The following is a 20,208-nucleotide window of genomic DNA, read 5'->3' as shown; positions in this document are numbered from 1 at the left end:
TGGGCTTCGAACAGGAAAGGGGCCTGAGAGAGATCCCCTGACAAGGTGGGGAGGGGCCTTCGCGTCCGCTTTGAATACAAAAACCTTGAGTACACAGCTTTCAGTTCCGTTTCTATACCCTAAGCGTGTAATTTTCTGCTAAAAGAATTTTACTCACGCCTTAAAATTTGAGACACTAGCTAGATGACAATTTTTAAAGTACGTACAAATGCAAGACAGCCAGAATTTTCAAGAATGCGAGGAAGTTAAACCAAGGCCCAGGCCTTTCTAGGGGAACATTCTGTGCAGCTCGGGGAGGGCTCGGGGCCCAGGAGCGCCATCCCCGGGAAAGGCCGGGGCGGGGGACACGCCAAGCACTTCTCCTTCCCCGCGCTGGTTCACCTGAAAGACGAAGGCAACACCGGTGATGAGGTGCACGAAACATGGTGATTTTTTTCTTCAAGTCATGCTAGAAGCTGGTCACGGGCTGGTCTTCCCGGCGGCACCGTCTCCCTGGACTGGGAGGCAGCTGGCATTTACTGTTACTGGGACTGAGGGACTCGCTTCTCGCTGGTAACAACAAAGCCATAGATGCAGCCCCAGCGCCTCCCGGAAGGCCCCTGCAGCCCTTGAGCTCTGACTGGCTCTTCCTCCTCAGGTAAGTGACCGTCTCTCGGCTCAGGAGGTTGTCCTTATACAGATACATCGTCCTCCCAGGGCTCCTGGAAGCGGCGGGCAGAGGGCCAGGAGGAGAGAGCTTCCTCCGCGGCTCTCATGGGTGCAGAGGTGGTGGGGCCAGAGGACACGGAGGCGCGTGGGCCCAGCGGGAACTCCTGGGGCCTGAGTCCTCTCCTCCAGGCTCCTGGAGGCTCCCTGCCGCCGCCAGGCAGGAAGGGTGAGTCACTGCTCCCGGCTCCACCCCTTTTGCTTCGCTCCCAAGAGGCACTTCCAAGCTTCTGGAGCATCTTCTAAAACAGCACATTGACTCAGTGCCCCAAGGAGCACAGCGTGTTCTCAGAACATTGCTCAATTCTGTCTCCTGCGGGAAGGAGTCGGCGTTTGTTTTATTAAGAACTAGCGTGAAATAGTTAGTTCTCATCTACAAAAGGAGAAAAGAAAAGTGGGGGGGAGTAGGTCGAGTCTCCCATTTTGGCGCACAGATAGAGACAGTGTTTTTCTTATTTCTGGGAGCCCAGGAGCTAATAAATTGGCCGCACTGACAAAGGAAGTTTGGGGAAAGCTGCCTATGACGAATAAATGACTGATTTGTTTCATTTTGTAAAAATGAGGCTCTCCTTTCTGACCCAAGTCATTTTCTAAGCATTCCTCAAAGGGCAGCGGCCTCTCCCGCTGGGAGGCCAAGGGCGCCCTGGAGCCTCTTCCCGGGCTTGGACAGGAGCCGTGCGGTCAGAGGCGGGCGGCCTGGCTCCCGCTGGCCCTCCTCCAGTTCCGTGACCTCTGGCCACCACCACCCAGGTTCGGTCTCTCCATCTCTGACACAAGCAGCTGTGTGTGACAGTTTCCCTTTTGCTCTAAAACAAGACGATTCTGAGATGCGACACCTCGGCTGAGGCTGGCTCTGCTTTGGCCCACATCTCGGGGGCCTGAGTCGTACACACGCCCGTGTGTGCAAAGCCGGCCCTGCCAAGAGAGAAACATTCCGGATCATTCAAAGCCATGAAGAATGTTGGCTCTGACTTCAGAAGGGCAGGATAAACAAATCCGTGCCCAGGCGGGCACTCGCTGACTGGCTGCCTCTGCCTTTTTAACTCATCAGGGCCTGAGAGCTTCCCTAAGGCCTTCTGACGCCAGGATGCGTCAACGCTGTCATGTCGGTCCCTTCCCCGGCTTTTTCACAGGCGCAGGCCGTCCTCAGGTGGGGGCAGAATGCTCACCAGTCTTTCACCGGGATTGACTTTTTTGTAACCTCTCCCCCAAATCAGGTCAGTTCTCCCTTCCCACATAGGTCAAAAAATAAAGAATAAAGCTACCCTCCTTTAAAAAAAAAAAAAAAAAAAAATCCTCTTTCCCCAAACCACACGCCCAAATGCAGTGAATCTAGAGATTCTTTGGACTGGAGTGGATTCTAAAGTCAATTGAACTTCCAATGCATTTCGATTTGGCCTCCTATTGATCTGAAACCACAAAGGTTGTAGGAGACAGGATATGGTTCTGGTCTCTGGTAGAATCCGCTTGAATTCTTCCCCGGAGAGAAAGTGGGAACCCTTCGACTGTCCAACCAGATTTCTGTGTGGCTCATGGAAAGTAAACAAACAACATAACAGAGAAAAACCCAACTTCCAAGTCACAGGCTCACAGCATCTTTGGGAACTAAGTAGTTGAGGTCCAGGGACTTGCTGAAAACCACCCCAGGACAGTGAGAGCACGCAGACACGCGGCGCTCAAGGCCATTTGCCCGAGAAGATGACTGGGTTTGGGCCCCCAGGGACACTTCTGCTGCAGAGAATTAACTGGGCGTGTAAAGGAACAAAGAATTCGGCTTTTTTTTTTCTTTTTTAATTAAAAAATTTCGTACTCAAAAAGCAAGAGACGTGATGCTATTTTCTCCCATTCTGAAATCTCACAGGGGCGAGGGCATGGGCAACCACATCTGTAGCATCTGCATTCGGGCAGCTGTCTGAGTAACTGTCACCAGACTTTTTAAGGTTTTACAGAAACTGAGTTGGGAGTATTTCCCAAGAGCCACTGCTCAGCAGTGAAAACGTGGAGAGCTTACTGTTCTGTCTTTTGGAAAATCTAATCAGCTAAAATGATGACTTGGTGGTCTGACTTGCTGTCTTTTGCTACTTGATAAAGGCCTTTTTTGCCAGGCAAGGAGAGAGAGTATGGTTAGCTTGTTTTTTCAGACTGAGGTCATCTCTATTCATTGGTGTAGTAAACAAGCCAGACTTAGGGGAAAAAAAACCACCCAAAAAACCCTCCTTTCAAAAGCAACACTATATTTCTATCTTCTCTGTGATGAATTAAAAGCAGGATCATTTTCAAAAAACAACATCCATCAGAGTATTTAGGAATGATAAAGAAAACGTGTTAAAAAAAAAAAGACCTAAACTTCATTTATTAATTTCCAAGAATAACTCTCCAGATCATTTTAATCCTTAAGCTCATTCCTTAAGCGCTTGTAATTTACAAGGTCAAAAAGAATCTTAAGACATTATCTTAAACTCCTTTGCATTCCATTCTTAAGGGTATCCGTAAATGGATAATTTTGGTGTGTTCAAATAAAACAACCACGGCCCGTACGTTTAATTGTGAGAAAAATGCTTTGGACTCTGCCAAAGACCCAGCTAGAAACTATCATTGGGACAGTTTGCTTCTGGGTCTCCAGCTGCCTTTACTTCACTTTCTTATCAGCTCAGTGATGCCTCTAGATGCACAAGGAATCTATTTCTCCTGGGCTCTGGGCTCTGCCAGGGCGGAGAGCTCGCCCATTTGCCTGAGCCAGCCTCACCAGGGCACCATTCCCAGGGCAGTGACTCAGCTCTGGAGGCCACCTGCTGCGGGGGTGCTGCCCCCTTCCGGGTCATTGCCAGTCACGAGGGTGGAGGGACAGGACAGAGCTGAATGGACCCAAAGCCTCAACAGCTCAGAGCCAGGTCAAGGGCAATGCCGGAAGGAGAGCCGCTGTTTACGGCAGGTCCAGCCCCGCAAGGTGAAGCGCTGTGCAGTCGAGGGGCTTCACACCTGGGTCCTAAGCATCGTGGTGACCACCTGGACCATGGGCTGTGATGCAAACTGAGGGCAGGGCCACAGGGCAGCTCCCACATTCCACACCACTTCCATCAGGTCACTGTGGTTGTCAAAAGTAATCCACAGCGCCCGCTGCCGACAAGATACCCCGCTGCATTTGAGGTCTTTCCACCACCTAAATCCATCCTAAGTCCATCCTTCTGCCAGGGCATTCTCTCTCCTTCCTTTAGACAAACCCTCTGCTCCAACTAAAACAAGCTGCCCCCACTGCCTGGCTCTGCAGGGCTCCCTCCCTCTGGTCTGTTTTCCTGTTTCGAGAGACCAGCTGGGTTGGCAGCAATCACAGGCACAGAGCTACTCCACCTGGGGTTCTCCGCCCATTTTAAATGTACGAAGCCTCCCAGGCCCAGCCCAATATTCCCTGCTTGCTCTGCAGAGTCTCCCTGGACCACTCTGGCTTGTCACCCTCTTCTGCACTCACAGCATTCATGTCTTAACCCTATAAAGCCAACCCATGTTACTCAGCCCCTCTAACGTGTTAAGTCCTTTCGGTCAATGACAAACGCTTAAGGGACATGTGCTCCATGTCGCAGAGCGTCAGGTGCTGGAGGGAAAAGACACGGTCCCTGCGGCGGTGCACGTCCCTCACAGGACAGAAGCGCACGAGCACCGCCCTCCACTCCATGGCAGAAGCTGCCTGCAGGGTCAGCAGGCTGTACTCAGGGTCTCTAGGCTGCTCTGAAAGGAAGAGGAGCCTCTCAAAGGAGGGACAAAGTTGGACAAGGAAGGGAGGGGGGGAGGAGAGAGTCTTTCAGGGAATGTGGGCGCTACAGAGACAAACGGCACATTCTCTTCAGTATTTCTGTAGCTTTGGAGTCAGGGGGGTGGGTTCTGCGCGACTGGCAGGGTACCTGTGCTGTGTGACGTGGGTCAACAGGCGGCCAGGCTGGCTTCTGTCCTTTTGGAGTGGAGAACCTACACGATTCATTCTTGAGCCGTGTGTCTGGCCATTAACCACACACTGCCTTGCGACACGGTCATTTCTGCTGCTGGTTCCCTAGCGTGGCCTGCACTGTCCCGTCTCCTCCCCGGCTGGGCTGTCAGCTCTGTGCAGGCACAGAGCTCTCTAATGGGCACTGCGGCCAGCACTGCGCCTCAAACCCACAGATGGTCGGAAGCTCACGTCTTTTCTCCTTCCTTGCTCTTTTCAAAAAACTAAAGTATAGTTGGTTTAGCATACGTCTTAATGGACACTTCAGGATGCGCTTTTGCCATACTGTCTGTCAGTAAGTAGTTAAGCAAATCAGCAAATAATTCCTGAGTCCTAGTAGTTAAGACCATCAACAAATAATTCCTGAGTCCTAGACGATGGACGCTAGCTAGGGCACATGTCAAAAATGGTGTGTGGTCCAGGTGGACAGAGTCCGGACAGCCAGGGTAAAGAAGCTGGAACTCTTCCACAGAAGCGCCTCGAGTGAGAGTGGTGTGGCTGAAGCATGCTCAAAGATGACCGACTGGGCAGGAGGAGAGGGGACTGGGGCTGCCCTGAGAGGTGACAGGTGATGGAGCACCTTTCCACCTGCACTGTCCGGCTGCGTGCCTTTACTCTCGGCCCAGCTCCGTCACACCCAAGAGGAACACTCAGTGATCTGGGTCTTCGCCTGTTTTATCCTGTCTTCTTTATTCCTTCTACGAGTAGCAAGCGACAGTAACATGCCAGACACTGTGATACAGAGAAAAAGTCTCCTCTCTCAATTACATCACATACATCACATTATCTAACATAACGCAGAAGGCTCCCTGGAGGAGGTGATACCTGAGACAAATCCTAGGTAGGAATAAGCAGGTGTCAGCAGGTGAACAGACGAGGAAGAGAGAGAAGCACAGGTAAAGATACAGTCCAGGAAGAGAAGCAGGCCTCAGGATCTTCTGAGAGAAAAACTGGAACCTGGAAAAGGAGGAGCCATTAAAGGACTCTGAGTAAGAGAAAGACAATCAGATTTACATTTTAAAAAGATCAGTTAGGAAACCAGTGGGAGAACTTATTGGAAAGTTTTGACTTTGGAGGCAAAAGAGGGCAACATATGGATTAGAAAGATGCCAAAGCACAATGATTCAGCACTGGAGATGGAGTGACATGTGTAGAGAGAGAGTCACTGAGAAAATCTTTTGAAAAGACCTTCAAAATTAATCTATTTCAGGTAGGCTCCAGCAATAGGTTACATACGCACTGCCAGTTTTGGCCACAAGAGGGCAGGCTCACACAGCTATTCTAGAGCTGGCCCCTCCAGGGAGAAGGGAGAGGATTTCTGGTTTGTTTGCAAAAAACTGGGAACACTTGGTTTTGCTTGGTTGTGACCACCAGAAGTGGCTGGCCTTTTCCAGGTTTTTGGACTGACCTTTTTTTTTTTTTTTTTTTTGCTTTTCAGGGGCTGCACCTGTGGCACAGTTCTCAAGTTCTGAGGAAGTTCTCAGCCTAGGGATTGAATCAGAGCCACAGCTGCTGGTCTACACCACAGCTCAAAGCAACACTGGACCCTTAACCCACTGAGTGAGGCCTGAGATGGAACCCTCGTCCTCATGGATACTAGTGGGTTTCATTACCACTGAGCCACAATGGGAACTCCTGGACTAACAATTACGTATAATGAAGAACATTCAATAGTCTCATATTTTAGGTCCTTGCAAAGGCAATTTAGGACAGGGTTATCTATTCAGGGTGGCTCTCCCCTTACCCAAAGATCTGACAAAACTTCAGGTTTGTGATTTACAAGGCAATAAAGCCTGGCCTCTGTTCTCAGATTGCTCACCTAACTTAGCCCCTCTTCGGATTCGTAGATGTCCCTTGCCAGTCCCCAAGGTCTCTAGCAGGGAGTTCCAGACTCTCCTGCCCAGAGCAGTCTTTAAAGACGTAATTTCTAGTGGAAACTGTAGGGAACCACCCGAACTTAACAAGATTCTCCACCACGTGGGGCAGAGCCTCCAAACAAATTCTGGAATGGAGGCACAAGCTCTCTGAATGTGCCCCATAAACATAACTTTTCTCCTACTGAGAACCTCTGCAGAAACCACGGAGTACCAGGCGGTTGGAGAGGGAGGTGGGAAGCTGCATGAAACTACTACACTTGTCTCTCACTGGGCTCTTTGAAGGGCAGCCAGCTGAGCCCTCAGAGAAGAGCATGGGGATTGGAAACAATGTAGATCGGGAATGAAGCGTTTCAATGAAAGAGTTTTCATCAGGGGAACCAGCTAGTAAAGAGCTTGGCCCCCATGACCCAGTCTGACCACGACACTTGAAAACTGAGAAAACTGGCACAGGCTGCCTGGGCATCCGTGGGCCTGGGGGCAGCACCCCAGGGCAGCGACGCTGCTCACCTGAGGATCTGTCTTCCCTGCACAGTTAACAGCGGGAGCTGCTGGGGCCTGTGCTCTGCCGGGCTGAGCTTTTCTTGGGGAGACCAGGGAGGGAGGCAGAGCACAGGGCGGGCACCGAGACCCACCCCAGGGCCCCTCTGGCTTCCCTGGTCATCACCTGCTTTGCCTCCTCTAGGGACCTCTCGGGTGGTCCATTTGCCTGAAGAGGTAGAAGAAAGTAACAGACTCCCTCACTGGAAGAGGCATTTGTGAGCCATCCCAAGAAAGGCCAACCGCCTTGCAGGCAGGCCACACACTTTAACCCAATTGGGCCTCACAGCAGCCTGTGAAGTGGGTACTATTCCCATTAGTGATGGGGAAACAGGCACCAAGACACTGAGAAATGCTCATGTGCCCTGAGTCACAGAGCCAGCAAGGGGCAGAGCCTGGATGCAGACCCAGGCAGCCTGACTCGGGGCCTGTAGGCCATACACGGCCTCAACTTATCAACGGGGGTAGAGAGAGGCCCAGGAACCCGCCAGGGTCACTCGAGCTCGAGGCTGGGACATACTGGGGTCGGGGGAGGCAGCTGGAGGAGAGAGACAAGGATCCGGCCTCCTAATCTCATCCAGAGCTTCTTCCACACAGCACGTGGTGTCTTCCACACTCCTACTGGCACCGCTCACTCCCACGGCCAGAGAGACGGACTGGCCCGCAGTCAAAACCCTGACCAGCCAAGCAGAAGCCGACTTATTCGGAAACTGACCTACACCCTCCACATCACATCCAGAAGCCCTTCAGCCTGCAAAAGTGATTCTAGGGACAGCCTGCGTACCCCAGACAGGATCCCTTCCTTTTATCACTTTTCTAAAGCTGCACTTGATGTACATAACCTGACAGAAGTTTTCAGCTGACTTACTGCTCGCGGTTCAAACCGGCTCTCCAAAGATTTTAAGAACCTACTTGCAGAGGTCATGCTGTTCTCAGCAGCAGAACTTCCACGCATGCCTGGAGCAGCTCAACGCAGGAAAAAAAAAAAAAAAAAGGAGTGAACTGCGTACCCAGGCCCGGATTTCCAGAGAAAACCACACTTCGGAAGAAGAGGACTGGTCCGGTCCCTGCGAGGGACCCAGGGCCCGCTGAGAGGCCCTCCAGCAACGTCTCAGATTTGGGCTGAAGTGTGTGGCTCTCAAAGCTGCGCCATCAAGTCGGCAGCCCACCAGGGCTCCCGAATATTCTACGGTATGATTCAGAGGCGGAAGGCATGAGAGCCAGTGCGCCTGCGCCGCATCTCCCCGCGGGAGGTACTGGGGCGCCCGGAGAAGCGGCGTCCAGAGCAGCCCCCAGGGGCTAAAAATACCTTCCACTTCTCCTCTGGTCTGTCTGGTCACTGTCCCAGACGCAAGCTCAGCACAGCCGGGTCCACACAACCTATGACATCACCGTCTACCTCCGCCTCGTAACTGGATAAAGAAGGGTCTCACTATTTTTTTCTTTCCCACGGACACGAGCACAAGGTTACAGACTCGGATGAAACGACATTCTATACAAAAATAGGTGCTGAAGGTACCCGCTTCAGCCTGGCATCTCAGGAAAACTCCGGAAGTAGGGTCCTTTAAAAGAAATTCCTTACTTTAACTGCAGACCGGAGATAACGACTCACCCCAGAGATCCAGCTAAATGCTGGCACAGGAATTCCTAACGAGAGTCAAGCAAGTAAGTTCTTCTAAAGGGAAACTTCTGCGTCATATGCTTTGTGGACAAGCTGCTCTGACCTCCTCCTGCAGCTTCAAAGCTCTTCTGCTCGATTGCATAACCCATAACCTTGAGAACAATTGGCCCTTCCTGCCAGCAGCTTCTCCACGTCCACCTGTCCTTACAGGTAGTAAAAGTTGAGAAGGATCAGAACCAGTGTTTACACAACACTTCTGGTGCTCTCTTCCTCCTGCCCCAAGCCCCCAAGTTCAAAGCTCACTTCAAAAATGGGGGAGAGGTGATTCAAAGAGCAGGCAGAGAAGGTGACCCTGGTGGGGGCAGCCCCTCGGCGGGGAGGAGGGGGCTTCCCCCCACAGGGCTCAGGAGAGGGGCTGGCCGAGCAGGAGGCCACCAGGCTGCCCACCTGGGAGTCCCAGACTAGAGGAGCTTTAACGTCAGAAAAAGCCCCCCACCCCCACCCCTAGGGAAACAGCATCTTGCTCAGGGGACCACCTGCCCCAGGACTTAGGTGGCTAAGACTGCAGGTTTCACTCTGGGAACTGACCAGGGTTTTCGTTTTATGGCTGCTGCCTTGCTGTACCCACAGGAGGGCAGGCAGATCACTCGTTTTAAAACCACTTCCATTTAGTGAGTTCTCATGGTGGCTCAGTGGTAATGAACCCAACCTGGATCCATGAGGATGTGGGTGTGATCCCTGGTCTCGCTCAGTGGGTTAAGGATCCGGAGTTGCTGTGAGCTGCGGTGTGGTGTGAGCTACAACTCTGATTTGACCCCTAGTCTGGGAACTTCCATATGCCTCAGGTTTGGCCCTAAAAAAAAGCAAAAAAAAAAAAAAAAACCCAAACAAAATAAAGCCAGTTCCATTTACAGTCATTTCATAGTCCCTTGGGCACATTCTCAACACTTTTTAGCACCTGATTTAACTACTAGTTCCACTGAAATCTGCTTTTGCTGTATATCCCCTTTTAGTCCCCTCAACAAGTGATAGTCACAGAAGACCAACGTGGCAGGCAGCCTCCTGGGGACAAAGCCTCTCCTAAGAGCCTGGGTGCCTGGGCTGGAGACACTTTGGGGGTTGTGGGGCGCTTCCCTGGGACCTCTGGGATGGACGCCTGCCAGAGCAAGATCGGACCAAGCTGAAGGCTTCTGAGGGGCGAAACCTGCTTGCCCCCTCCTCACCTGGGGCGCATCTGCCTTCTCGATCCTCAAAGGCCAGACTCATTCCCCACTCCAGGGCCTTTTAGGGGACCTGTGCTCTGTGCCTGGGACCTTCCCCCTAAGCTCTCGGCTGACACATTCCTTCCATCCTATAGCTCTCAGCTTGGAAATCACCTGCTCGGAGAACCACCTGAAGGGAAGGCCCCCTTCCATCATGAAGCACCTTTCCCCTCGTCTCATGTAGTCTGAGTTTTATTGGACTGCTTTTCTGTGCATTTAATCAAGTTCACCCTGACAGAGATACCACCGTCGTCTTCTCGGTGCCCCCCACCCCTGGTGCCTGGCACACAGCTGCTGCTCAGGAAATCTTTGTCAACTGAATGAACAATGACGCCAGCTTGCCTTGACCTCCCCTAGCTGCTCCGATCTCTGAATGTCCCGTGGAAGGTGCCTCTGACCGCATCTCCCATCTCATCATGACCTTGCCCACCCCAAGCAAAACCGCAACAAATGCCCAGAGAGCTTCTTACTGTGGATAACCAGGCACAAAGAAGACCTTCCTAGCTGGCACTTCAAACCACCACTGAAGGGATTCATAGACTTTGTCTCATGTTCTATCGTGGTGGCAAAGTTAATTTCTATATGAAATTAAAAATGCCTCGCTGGAGTTCCCATCGTGGCTCAGCAGTAACGAACATCACTAGTATCCATGAGATTGTGAGTTCAATCCCTGGCCTTGCTCAGTGGGTTAAGGATCAGGCGTTGCCATGAGCCGTGGTGTAGGTCGCAGGCGTGGCTCCGATCCCGCATTGCTGTGGCTGTGGTGTAGGCCAGCGGCTACAGCTCTGATTCGACTCCTCGCCTGGAAACTTCCATGTGCTGTGGATGCGGCCCTAGAATTACAAAAAAAAAAATCCCTCTCTTTGACGACATTCCCAGGAGTGCCTGGAGTGGAGCAGGACTGAGTATTCAACTCCGAACCTCTGAACTTTTTGAGTTTAGGAATCGCTGCCCCAAATCACTCTCCCCTCGTCTGACACTGCTGTGTTCTATGGGCTACCTTCCTGGGGAAATGATGCAGGCCTTGTGCTCCAGGTGAGTCACTCACACCCAGCTCTGTGTGTCCAAGACGCTGCCAGCTCACCTGCTTGCACCCCTGCCCCCCACAGGCCTGTGGAGAACACCCCAGTCCGATGTCAAGATTTATTCAACTGGTCAATTCCACGGCCCACTCCAGCCAGCAACCTCTCTACAGCCTCTTACTTGCCAAGTGAACCAGCCCCCGACTCGCATCCTCTTACCTTCTCGGTGCCCAGACAGACACACCTCTCTCCCTGCTCACTTTTCACTCCCTGACACCCCAGGATCTTACCTACTCAGGGTGCTCAAGGACTGTCCTCCATTTTTCTAAAAGCTCTACCCCCCAGAAAACAAGAGCAGCGGCAGCCAGCCTGGCCTGCATACGGAAGATTCACCGCCAACACCTTGAAACCTGGAAAGGATCCACCCCAAGTCCCAGTAAGGCTTTTGCTGGAATCGTGGGTGGGAGGATGCCAAGAAGGATGGGGAGAGAAATTAAAGTCTGCTGATTCTCTCTCTGGGTCGCCTTGGTAAGGACACGAATAACACACAGCTTTTGTCATAGATGCCAATACCTGTATTAAGACTGGCCTTGGCATATTCACATGGTTGGTATGTTACAGCATAAAGTCTGGGGTCAGAGACTTAAGCTCAAGACCTGGTTTTCCCACACCGGGTGAGCTGATGTTTCCCTGTCCGTGGGCTGGGGTTAAAGAAACTGACCTCCCAGAGCTGCAGTGAGGATTCAGTAACGCAACATGGTCATGTACCTTATAAGTTGTCAACACTAGCCACTGTATCTGTGAGTTTCCACTGTCACCGAGTATGTCATTTCTACCTCTCTCTCACTGGAACTCTTACTGCGCATCTGCTATGTGTCAGGCACTGCCTTGTGTGTCAAGGTGTTCATCCAAAAGTAGACGAGAACAATCCTGGCTCTTATGGGACCAGTGCAACCAGGGGAAGACAAACAAGAAACCAACAGGAAGTTAGAACTTAGCGTGATGTGCGCACAGAGGGGAAAGCAGGGGGCGGGCGCTGTGGAAGCCTGCGGGGCACTCAGCCCAGTCCTGAGCAGTCAGGGAAGGCTGCCTGGGGGAGGTTTCAGCTGAAGCGAACAGTTGTGGTTGGCTAGGAAGAGAGGGAAGGAAAGAGCTTCCACGCAGGCGGCGAGCACCTCCAACTTCATCTGGCTGGACCAGAGACCATCGAGTAGGGTAAGGATGAGACCAATGCACGAAGGGCCTTTGGACCACATCAGTGCAAAACCAGCCTCCCTGACAGAAGTGTTACATAGTCAAGCAGCAGCAACAGTATCACAAGACAACAGATTTCTGGGTCCTAACCATGCACTTAAATTATAGGGCCTGAACTGACTGGAAGGTACTGTGAGCTTCTACTCATTTCCAGCAATAAAAGAAAAGGGGATTCCATCATTGGCTACACCGATTTTTTTTTTTTTTTTTTTTTTTGTAGTTGGAATAGTTGCTTTGTTAATTACCTTTTACGGACATACTCTTGTCTTATAACCAGCAGCATGTTGGCTGGAGCCTGGGGGGGCGGGGGGCGGGTTGTGGTAAGATGTACCATTAGTGCCAAGCTGTAACCAACCAGGTGATCTGGGGCAAGGTAAGGCATGAAGATGCCCAGCTTTGGGGCTGCATCCACCCTCCCTGAAACACCAAAACCACCACAAAAGATAACTGCCTACATGAAACTGAGTGGCCCCCAAAGGGTAACAATACCTCCAGAAGATGAGTCATTTATGGAAACCGAATAGGATACAAATGAAGAGTTTAGGTTCAGGAGCCAGAGTGCTGTGATTTGAATCCTGGCTCCTCCACTTAACTAGCTGTGTAATCGTGGAAGAAATGATGTAACCTCGCTAATCCACAGTTTCCTATCTGTAAAATGGGTATAGTAATAATACCTGCCACACAGGATTGTTTATTAAAACAGACAGCCACGTAAAGTACTTGGCCTGGTGCCTGGCATACGGTGCCCAGCTAACAGTGTCAGCTACTGTTGTTACTATTACTCATCTCTTGCACCTGTGTTGGGCTGAGGTCCGTTCTCACCTACTGCTTCCATGAATGAAAAATCAGAGGCTTGAACACAGGAATGAATTATCCCTGTTAATCCTGATCTTGCAACACTGAGGCCACAGGAAATACAACTGCAGTGACCTGGGATCCTGCATTAGTCATGACTGGTACATACTAGGTTACAGCTAACTGATACTTTATTTATTTATTTGGTCTTTTTGTCTTTTCAGGGCCACACCTGCAGCATATGGAGGTTCCCAGGCCAGGTGTCCAACTGAAGCCGGAGCCACCGGCTTACACCAGAGCCACAGCAATGCAGGATCCTAGCCATGTCTGTGACCTACACCACAGCTCAAGGCAACGCTGGATCCTCAACCGGCTGAGCGAGGTCAGGGATTGAACCTGCATCTTCATGGAATACTAGTCAGGTTTGCCAACCCCTGAGCCACGATGGGAACTCTTGACACTTTTATAATCAAAGTGGTAATATTTCTGACAGGGCCCTCAGTTAAATCATAAAGATTCCATCCTGGAAAGAATCCTTGATCCATCTAAAACCTTGTTACTGTGTCCTCTGTTGTTATTTTTAATTCCTGAGAGTAACACCACAGTGTATTTCATTAGGGTTTCTCTTCAGCATCTCTATCTTAAAAGCTAATGTACTCAAACTTTGCTTTATATTTAAAAACTTCAGGCTTTAATTTAAACTCATTTTCGATGTTTCTGACATGTTCACCCCCCCCACCTTTGGAGACACTAGGTTCCAAATGGGTACAACCCAGCTTATTAGGCAGCTTTCTTGGGATTCCCAGTGCTAACACTGCAGGATCCAGTAAATAACTTCCTACTCCATAGCACTTATGATCTCACAAGCTTATTTCCTGCAGACCTAGCCTGGGAGCCGGATTTTAAAACTGGCGGTGGATTTAGCAAATGATTCATAAATCTTATGGTGGTGACCGGTGGAGAAGAGTGGATTCTTATGTCAGCCTGCTTTACATTTTAATAGTGCAGAAAATAACAGGTTAGAGCAGTGCTTTGTAGCTACCCTCCCTTGCTCCTGGCAAACTGATGCAAGCCAAACACACTCCATCCTTTACCACCAGTGTATCTGTGGCGCGGAAGGCTGCCCTGGGCTGTGGGCAGGGTGTGTCTGGGGAGGTGGACAGCAGAGTTGGGAGGGTGGGGGGCTTCCCCAAAGGCCAGGAACAGGAAACAGCTCTGCGGGTTTGGGAAGCAACAGGCTGCGTCTTGCTGGAGTGCAAAAGCGAGAGGGGATGGTGGCGGGAGGGGGGGGGGGGACTCAGGTTACGGAACTTTTTTTTTTTTCCTGAAAAGTCACTCTAATAGGATCTCTCTTCTGAATACTGACATCACTAGAACATCCATTTAGATTACCTTAAGTCTTTTCAGTGTAGCTCTCCCTCCGTTTCAAAGCACTAGTTGGCTAGACTTCTAAAATACTATCCGCCATTCATGAAGAGCAGAGAATTTAGAACAAAGGTGACGCTGGACCTCGGGCTGAGTCTCCCGGAGGAGGTCGGAGGTCGAGCAGCTTGTCCGCTCAGAAGCTTCCCGTGAGTGAGGTTTCCTCTCTGGCCCAACTCGGGAAACGCCCTCATTCCTTTCGTAGGCGCGAAGGGCTTTAACATTCCAGTTCTAGATCCGAGGCTGGGGAACTTTATCAATGCTCTTAACAACCTGGGGAGTATTATTCAGAGAAACTGGGGGTGAAAAAAAAAAACCCAAAATTGTCTTCCCAGATTTCTGAGAAAGAGGTGAATACTGACCTACATTCAATGTTCTACATTAAAATCACAGGTTTGGGATAAAGAAAAGAAGTCTTCCATATGACGCGATGAAATCAATTTATTCTGCAACAGGAAATTGAGTTTGGATTGGGGGGGGAACAACCCAGTACAAAAATTAAACCACGGTTAATTTTTAACTGTGACCAAGGCCAAATCTTTGAATGCAGGTTGCCGATTTTTCCATTGGCTGCTTGTATGCTGCACCAAGAGGCAGACGCAGCAGGTCAGTTTGCTGTTAAGACACGCTTGCAAACCAATGTCTATGCCAGGATGCCGTCAAGCACCAAAAACTCATGGGAATTCAGGGTGCTTGTCATTTAGGCTGGAAAGAGGTGACTAAGCTCCTTGACCTAAGGTTTATTCGACCTAATCACTTGCCGTGAACCAGAGACACTCAAAGCCAAACATTAGTAGGGCAGGTCTGGGACAGGCTGCCCTGGGCAAAGCAGCCTTCACGCTAAGGGCTCCTGTGGCAGAGCCTGATAACAGCCGCTCAGGAAAGTGGCCTGACTCCGGCAAAAGTCTTTCAAAGCCCACTGTGGCCCACAGGCCCCCTCACCAGCTCCAACAGGCCCACCCACCACAGACTCCCACAAGCATCTCGGGGTCTACTCTGTGGCCTTTCTATCTCTTTCTTCAATGTCCTCTTCAGTTTCAGCCAAAAGAACAAAAAGCAACTGTACTATAGTGAGGACGAAGCCCTTAATGGAGAATTATGTTTGAAAAACAAACTTATCGTTGGAACCCTGAAAAGTCAAACTCATCTTCACAAATTAAATGACCATAACAAACCAGTTTCTCTTGGTATCTATTGTGACGTTCACTCTTTTACTGGATTAATATAAATTGCTAAACGTTTCCTGGAAATCAAAGCTACAAATTAGAAAAAAAACAGAATGATAGAAAATGTCTTTGATAGTCCAGTTTTGATTTCAAATAATGATTCGGGAGGTTTAAAAACTACCACATGAATAAATAAATGATCAAGTTACTAAAATGTTAATTGTGGAATCCAGTTGGTGTATATATGGGGTTCATTACAAAATTCTTTAGACTTTGCTGTATACTTGAGATTTTTGTAATAAAATGTGGGAAAAAAGTATTATATCCTCCACTCGGGTGCTAATATCCACCAAAACTCATGGACTCCTGCAGCTAGATACAACAGTACAAGGTTTTGAAACATAAAAGAAGCATCAAAGATTAACTGGGAAAATATAGATGACTCAGCACACAATGTTGAGAGATCTACTGTGTGAAAAAAAAGATCTATTCAGATCTTTTTTTTTCAGACTTTACTTCTAATTTGGTGGGCTTTCTCCAAGAAATTAAAAAATTTTAATTAAATGAATATTTTCTAACTTCCACATGGGAAGGAATTCCTAAACCCAAGGTAATGGAAGTCACCCCAGAAAAAAAAAAAAAAAAAAAAAAAACAAACACAGACAAAAATCATTTGTTCAGCTAAATAAAATGTAAAGATTCTTCTATATCTCAAAAAAAAAAAAGGTCATAAGCAGAACTAAAAATCAAAGAAGCTGGGAGAAATATTTCCCACAAATCTCCCTCTCACTACATACAGAAAAGATTAAGTAAATTATAGAATAGTTACATCCCAATAGAAAAGTTGGTAATGGACGTGAACAGAACACTTACAAAAATAAACAATGTTCTAATAAGCACATAAAAACGTTAAACTTCACTGATAGCCATTAAAAACTGCCACAAGCCTGGCACAAAGTGGGTACTTGTTAAATAATGGTTGAATAAATGAACCAAAAATAATGTAATGCTTTTGTCTAAAGATCTGAAAAAAGATTACACTCACTGAGAGATTATGAAGATGAGCATGTGTGTATAACTTCACACAAATTTTCTAGAAAACAAACAGGCAAAGGGTATCAGGAATCTTTAGAGTTCAACTCCTTGGACTTAATAAATTCACTGCAAGTGATCTACCCTAAGGAAATTATTAAAAATACATCCAAGATTCATTTATATTAGAAGGATAATTACTGTCACAGCAAACGAAACAACCGACAAGATGAAAAGACAACCTACTGAATGGGTGAAAATATTTGCAAATGATATGATGAATAAGAGGTTAACATCCAAAATATATAAACAGCTCATACAAACTCAACATCAAAAAGACAAACAACCTGATTAAAAAATGGACAGAAGACCTGGATAGACATTTAAGAAGACATACAGATGGTCAACAGGCACACGAAGAGATGTTCAGCACTGCTAGTTATTACAGAAATGCAAATCAAAACCACAATGAGATATAACCTCACACTGGGCAAAACAGCTATCATCAAAAAGTTGACAAGGGAGTTCCCGCCGTGGCACAGTGGATTAAAGATCCAGCGCTGCTGTAGCTGTGGTGTAGCTTGCATCTGTGGCATACCTCACAGCTGTGGCTCAGATTCGATCCCTGGCTCAAGAACCTCCATATGCTGTGGGTGAAGCCAAAAAAAAAAAAAAAAAAAAAAAGTTGACAAATAACAAATGTTGGCAAGGATGTGGAGAAAAGGGAACCCTTGTAAACTGTTGGGAATGTAAACTGGGACAACCACTAGGAAAAACATCATAGATGTTTCTCCAAAAAAAAAAAAAAAAACCTAAAAAAATCTAAAAATAATATCTGGCAATTTCACTCCTGGGTATATATCCAAAAAGAAAACGAGAAAGAAAATACTAGTTCAAGAAGATACATGTACTCCAGTGCTCATAGCAGAGTTATTTACAATAGCCAAGATATGGAAGCAACCTAAGTGTCCATCAACAGATGAATGGATAAAGAAGATGAGGGGGGTATATATGTATGCATATATACACACATACACATACAATGGAATATTAGCCATAAAAAGAAAGGAATTCTGCCATTTGCAACAACATGGATGGACCTAGAGAGTATTATGCTTAGGGAGGTAAGTCAAAGACAGATACTGCATGTTACCACTTATATGTGGAATCTAAAACATAAAATAAATGAATATATATAACAAAAGACTCACAGATATAGAAAAACAACTAGTAGGTACCAGCGGGGAGGGGGAAGGAAGAAGATAGGGGTATGGGATTAAAAGATAACAAACTACTTTTCATAAAGTAAATAAGCAACGAGAATACATTACACAGCACAGGAAAATACAGCTATTCTTTTGTAGTAACTTTAAATGAAGTATAATCTATAAAAATTTTTAATCACTATGTTTATACCTGGAACTAGTATAACACTATAAATCAACTTTATATCAATTAAAAAAAAAAACTTCTTAGGAAAATTCCAGCCAAGATATAATTGAAAGTTTTATACTCAAAAAGGGGAAAATTACTGTAATATAAAAATGGCTTAAAAAAAATGGAAGGAAACAGAATACTCCGAAACTACAGAATAATGCCCCCTGAAAATGTCTTGGAGAAAATGTGCATTTAAGGTGGACTATAAAAAATGCCTATACAGAATGATGCTGATTTGGCAACTCTGTATGTGTATGTACATGCACACGTGTTCAGGAAAACACTAGAAGGAAATAAACACAAATATTAACAGAGCTTTGGGGATGGGATCAGAGATCATTTTTATTTCTTCTTTATCTTATTCTACATATTTTTTTAAAATTTCACTCAAAGTTAGAAAAAATTTTTAACTATCATATAAAAATTTTGGAAGAGTGACCCACTGCTTTAGAAACAGCTCTTCACACAAGTCAAGAGCATGGATGACTTCGCATTGTTGTTAACCAGCATCTCAAGTCCAGAGCCTGTCACGCAAACCACCTTCCCGGCTCACTCCGGCCCCTGCCTCCGCCAGGCTCCGTCTATGTGCTCTCACAGGTCCGCAGGCTGCCTCATCGCCCCTCAAACCGGTTCTCCTCTCACATGTCATACTGTGTGAACGATACCACGTAACAACCTAAGCCACGATCCCGACTTCACCTTCTCCCTCTTTTCAGCTCGCTAGTCTCTGGAATCCACCGCCAGTGGTGTCCTTACTGTCTGGCCTCCTTGCCCTGCGCCTGACCTGTGCCCCCCGCTCCAGCCCCCCAATCCCCCCCAACGCAGATCCACACACACACGCCCTGTGAGCCGCCTGATGTGTACCTCTCGTCTCCTCATGCTCCTAGGTGGACACCTTCAGGCACAGCCATGAGACCTCTGTTGTCAATGACGCTTCCTGCTTCCTCTCCTTGCATCACCCCTTTCCCCACAACCCCCACTACACCCTATGCTCTGAGCCTCGGTGTCCACTATGCCTCCTGCTTGCAGCCCTCCCCACCATGCTTGCGCCCCTGGTCCAGCTAACCCCTTACAGGCTGTCCTTGAAGAGTCAACTCAGACCCACCTCTGTCGGGAAGACCCACGGATGGCGGCTGCAGGTTACATGCTGTTTTTGTGTGGCCATGACTCTTATTGTACACCGTGGATCTGTTTTTGCATCCTAGCCTCCTCTAGCAGACTGTGAGCATCTAGCAAACTAGGCCCTCAGAGTCTGTTGAACAAATTAATAAATGTTTCCACCATTTAAAACAGAACCACCTAGTCCTGTCTCGAAACCAAAGATTTCATAACTTCTCTTGGCCACTCATTTACTTGATCATCTTGGCAATTGAGACAGTCTTTCTTACCTATTAATCAACAAAGAAGTATATTTTTTATATTCCTTATGTCCTGACATCTCTTTGGTCTTATTTGAACGTTCTTTACTCTTTCGAAGCTATCATGCAGGTGTTACGAGTGTTCCCACACAGGACAGCATTTGAAGCACAGCAATTCGCTGAGAGCAGGCAGGGTGTTATAAAGACAAATGAGACTCCAGCGACTTAAAGACCATCAGCAAGAAATCCTTTAGCCTTCTGGGGACTAAAACCTTCCGTTACTTTATCTGTTGTGGGAAGGGTGTATAACTTTCTGTTGGTTGTGTATCAGAGCTCTTCACAATGACCCCAAATCTTTTTTCAAATGTGATTCAGACTGGACACAATAATAAGTCTGACTAATGCGAGTCTTATTTTCTTAACCTTTTATGTCATACTCCTTTTAATATACTCAAGAATCATGTCTTTCACAACAGCCTTACAGTATTGACCTAAATTTAGCTGATGGGCAAGAAGGGCACTTTTTTTTTTTTTTTTTTTTTTTTAAATAAGGTCTTTGTGTACTCAGCTAAGCTACCTTCTATCTATCCCCACCCAAATTTCTCCTGCTCAAGTAGAACCATTTCTCCAGTTTGTTACAACGGTTATTATTTATACTGCTGGGGTTCAGATGGTTTGTGGTCTGATCTAATTTGGTAACATACATATGGAAAAAAAGAAAAGAGACTTCATTACTTAGAAGGA

General features: G+C 47.8%; 1 long non-coding RNA gene across 3 annotated transcripts in view; it reads right to left on the bottom strand.

Moving 5' to 3' along the window:
• LOC110257572 overlaps positions 1 to 20,208 on the bottom strand; it is a 60,545-nt gene that overhangs the window by 7,115 nt on the left and 33,222 nt on the right. For 2 of the 3 annotated variants that reach the window (XR_002340372.1, XR_002340371.1), the window contains exon 2: positions 382 to 5,638. This is a non-coding gene — a long non-coding RNA (uncharacterized LOC110257572). Of the gene's footprint in view, positions 1 to 381; positions 10,679 to 20,208 lie in introns of those variants that run through there. The other variant, XR_002340370.1, reaches the window with a different exon arrangement.

This window comes from Sus scrofa, chromosome 18 (assembly GCF_000003025.6).
Source record: "Sus scrofa isolate TJ Tabasco breed Duroc chromosome 18, Sscrofa11.1, whole genome shotgun sequence".
NCBI classification, from domain to species: Eukaryota; Metazoa; Chordata; class Mammalia; order Artiodactyla; family Suidae; genus Sus; species Sus scrofa.
Note: the sequence above shows the minus strand (reverse complement) of the source record. Positions and strands in the feature narration are given on the sequence as shown.